The sequence below is a fragment of the Triticum aestivum genome, chromosome 6A (genome assembly GCF_018294505.1).
Source record: "Triticum aestivum cultivar Chinese Spring chromosome 6A, IWGSC CS RefSeq v2.1, whole genome shotgun sequence".
In the NCBI taxonomy this organism is placed as follows: Eukaryota; Viridiplantae; Streptophyta; class Magnoliopsida; order Poales; family Poaceae; genus Triticum; species Triticum aestivum.
Window position 1 is genome coordinate 540,083,048 of NC_057809.1, and position 4,571 is coordinate 540,087,618.

The following is a 4,571-nucleotide window of genomic DNA, read 5'->3' on the forward strand; positions in this document are numbered from 1 at the left end:
AATTTCAAGCTCAACTTTTGGGTTCAAAACTTCAAAATCCAGACAACTTTTTTTCCCTTTAAAAATGCCAGTAAATTGAGCATAATTCACCGACAAACTATTGGCATAAGATTTGAGAGTAACCTTCTATTTTAATTTTAGTTGTGAGGAGAGAGAAATGGCATGATAGAGGGGGGGGGGGATATGTGATGTGGCACCACTAACTAGGACAAAATTGGAGTCAAGCAGGTCAAAACCAGCTAAATAGGGACGAAGGATTGTAAAATGAAGGGGTTTCATGATTCGGAGGGGTAAACTGCAAAACAAAGTTTGGGATTGTAAAGTAAACCCTAGGACAAGTTTAGGGAGTGCTATGGACTTCTCTCATCACACTATGGGCTATCTAGACAGGGCAACAGAGCATTATCCAACTTAAAAGGCAATCACTAAACAAAATGCAGCCACTCAAAAGGTTGCATACAGACCCCGGGAAGCTCTGAGTAGTCTGTACTCCGTCCGTAAAGAAATATAAAGGTTATATTTCTTTACGGAGGGAGTATTTTTCTTTAATGGTCTATTTTTTATTAGAATGTCTTCCAGAAATCAGACAAAATACTGAAATAATTCAGACTTGCTAATCCCTCAGTTGCCTAGAATTTTCGTAAATGTCAGTCACCTGAAATTGCACCTTGGTTAGTACTCCGATCATGGAAATTTAGTGTGAGTTTGAATCCATAGTTGATATAGTACAAAATTAGATGAGATGTGAATTGTTGGATGTTGACCCAAAGGCTTAAAAAGGTTTTTGAATCAAAGGGGATTCCCCCAGCCCCAACTTTTTATTAAAGCAGAGCGAAACAGCCAGAACTACTCCCTCTGTTCACTTTTATAAGACTTTGAAGACATTTCAGACAATGTATAAAACAGCTCATCTTGAGTTGTCTGAAATGACTTACAAAAGTGAACATTTGAACAACTCTCACTCACAACCAGAAAAAGCTGCAACGGGATTATTACAACGTTTTTTTAACAGCAGCAAACAGTCAGGACTCAGGCCAGGCGCTCAACATGAGGAAGCAAGAGAACATATACATCATAAATGGACAACGCTAGCCACAAGAAGAGCTGCCAAGAGTCGACCCAAGTTATCCTAAGGAGCCCCCTTCGATGATGATCGAGTAGGCGCAGACATTTGAGGAGCAGTGAAGCTTGAGCATCGTCGCAAAGCACCCTCCATTGACGCACAAAAGATCCTATCATGCCCAGAACACACTTCAGACTTCGCCAAGAACGCCCTGAAAGACAAATTCATTTCGAAGCACCTTACAGAATAGACTCCCAAAATATTTTTTGCTGGGTCAGATTGTGATCAGTGGCACTGGCATGCATACATGTATACATAGGAACCATTCACAGAATGCATCCAATTCAGTACTCTTCCCCTAAAAAGGAAAATCAAATTCAGTACTCACATTGGTTGTCAAACAAAACTTAGCGGATGATCTGTTCCATCTCAATTTACTGTAGCGGGTAATTCAGCACGCATACAATGATTACATTTATTAAATTCTAACTGATCTACCTGAAGAAAATGCTAAGAGACAAATTCCTGGTTCACAGAAGGAAAAGGCTGACCATGGAAAAGGTTGAGATTTATGCATGATCGATAGCGCACCCTCACCCATGTAGTGACTGCAAATATGCAAAGGTGATCAGGTGAATATATAAGCCTGTGCCATTGAGTGTTTCATGTTCAAGTGCAAAAAACAATGAGCCAACAATCTTTCCCACAATTCTAGAATCCGACATACGGTGCACTTAAACCATGATGAAAGCCCATACAACTCCAAAACAAAGAAACAAAAGTTGTATGTCCCTGCAAACTCCTACAAGAGTTGTAACATGGTACCTTTCATTTCAGAATCCAAACCTAGCTGGATAAATGGTAGCCTCAAGCTGGGCATCATAAGTTTGTATTATAGCACAATGAGTTTCATCGTAATTCAGGTGCTAGCGGAGCGAGTTGCAGAGTACACATCAAGAGTATCCGAATGCGGTAATAAGAATGAAACATTGCTGCCATTTAGATGGTTACTGAAGATTCAAAACATGTGAACCTACAGCAGGATCCTTCATACCGCAACTTCAGTTCGCAGTTTCCCTTGGCAAGCAGCTGCGTAGGCATCGGCAAGGCCTGGAAGAACATGCCTATGAGCATCTATATACTTGAGCTGAAACGTGTTCTCACTAGCCGTGACCATCGGGTAGAAGCTCTGATCTTTCTGAATCAATCCTTTCTCCTGGAGCACCTTCATCACGTAATGCCGAGGGACAAGTCGGCACTCCAGGCTGTACATCAGGATTGAGGGCCTGGTAAGGATGTACCTGGTGTCAACACCGACCACCTTGGTCAGGAACTCCTTAACACGGCGAAGCTTCTCCCCAGAGATCCTCAGCACCGTTGGGTTCATCCTCACCACCTTGGCCACCTCGGCCTCGGACCACCCGAGGATCTCCTCGAAGAGCTTGAGCTTGGCTGCCATTGTCTCGACCCCAAGGCTCGTCGTCGTGGTCACAGCCTGCCTGAACATAAGCGAACCGCGAGGCACTCCGAGCTTATCAGCACGCTCCAGGATGGACATTAGGGTCTTGGGGCTGCTGGTGAGCAGTCTCGAGTTGGGCACGCACATCTTGGCAATATCGGCAGCACTTACCCCACTCTCCCGTAGCACCGCGATGTTGGGCTTCACCACCCGCTCGAGGTCCGACGTGAGCAGGTAATAGTTGCCCTTGAGGATGCGGATGAACTTCTCCGGCGACCCCAGGAAGGGCAACCAGAACCCGAGCTTCTCCTGGATGCTGACGGAGCGGAAGACGCCGGGGGTCATGCGGAGGAAGGTCCGGACGTGGTCTTCGGAGAGGCCATAGCCGCGTAAGATGGCGACGCGGGCCTTGAGGGTGTCGTCGACGCTGCAGTTGAGGATCCGCGGGTCGCGGGCGACGATGTGGGCGATGTCGGCCTTGGAGAAGCGGAGGGTGGGGCCGGCGAGGTAGGCGAGGACGGACTCGGCGTTGGAGGTGGACTTGCAGTGGGAGACGTGCTTGGCGGCCTTGAGGGCTTGCTCCGGCGTGAGGCCGCAGGTGGTGACGAGGTAGTCGTCGACGGCGAATGGGGCCGGCGGGGCGTCGGTGGCCGCCGAGGTGGACAAGAGGGCCCGACGGAGAGAGAAGATCACGGGTGAAGCTGGGAGACGGAGCGAGAACAGTTGCTTGTGGAAGAGAAGCATCGCGGCGGCGGCGGCGGCGGCGGCGGAGTATGTATTGCAGGAGAGTCCGCCGCTCCGTCTTTGACCTCTTGTGGCCTCGCAGCAAAACTACTTTAATCCTACAAGTTGTTGGGCCCGATTGGGAGAACGAAAACTCTAGTCCAGTTCACTCTTGGGCCTAAAATGACACCACTTTATTCCTACAAGTTGTTGCTCTCCTACCACCACTCAAAAAAAAGTTGTTGTTCTCCTACAAGGGGAATTCATCAAGGAGATCCAATCTCTTCATATCTTTTCTTGTTGGCAGCAGAGGGTCTTTCGTGTCTCTTAAAAGGTAAAGAATCGGGCTTCGATGGTCAGTGGGATTAAAGTGATGGAATCGGCACCACCGATAAGCCATTTACTCTTTGCGCATGACTGCATGTTTGTTCGTCAAGGCCAGATGTGAGGGAGCTAGTTTGGTGTCTTCTTTGTTGGATACTTTTTTTTGCGAGATTTCTTTGTTGGATACTTATTGTCAGGCATCTAGGCAGAAAATTAATCATGATAAGTCATCGGTTTTGTTTAGCAAGGGTTGCTTATAGACAGATAAAGAGGAAATGAAAACTATCCTGAACATTCAGAATGAGAGCTTATCTGAGAAATAACTGGGCATGCGTACTGATGTAGCAAGAATGGGGCCTTTAAGTATTTGAAAGAAAGAGTATGGAGCAAAGTAAAAGTATGGATGGAAAAAATTCTATCGGGTGGAAAGGAAGTGCTAATTAAGTCAATTGTCCAATCAGTACCAGTTACTACTCTGAGGATTGTGCCACCACATCAACTCCATCATTCGAAAATTCTGGTGGGGTAGTCGGCGGGGCGAACAAAAAACATGTTGGGTCTCATGGGAGGTAATGACGAGACCAATATATCAAGGAGGGTTGGGATTTAGAGATATTGAGATTTTCAACATCGCCCTACTCGCTCGGCAAGCTTGACGAATTTTGCAATCTCCAAGACACCCTAAGCGTAAAAAATTTAAAAGCTCTTTATTTTCCAATGACTGACTTCCTTGATGCAGAGCTTGGCACCCAACCTTCTCAAATCTGGAGGGCGATCATAGAGGGAAACATAATTGGTTGCCTAGGGATACATCCATGCGCCCCGTTGTTTGCCTAACACCGCAGCGACCTGAACAAGTGTCAGACTTGATAAATGCTACGACATCGAGTTGGAAGGTAGAGGAAATTCGGGAAATGTTCCTCCCAATGGACGCAGAAACGATCCTGAAAATCCCACTGTCCACAAGGTGTTCGCAAAATTTATGGGCATGGGTTCATGAAA

General features: G+C 46.5%; 1 pseudogene; it reads right to left on the bottom strand.

Moving 5' to 3' along the window:
• Nucleotides 1-1,772: 1,772 nt before the first annotated feature.
• On the bottom strand, nucleotides 1,773-3,370 carry LOC123128360 (uncharacterized; annotated as a pseudogene).
• Nucleotides 3,371-4,571: the final 1,201 nt, after the last annotated feature.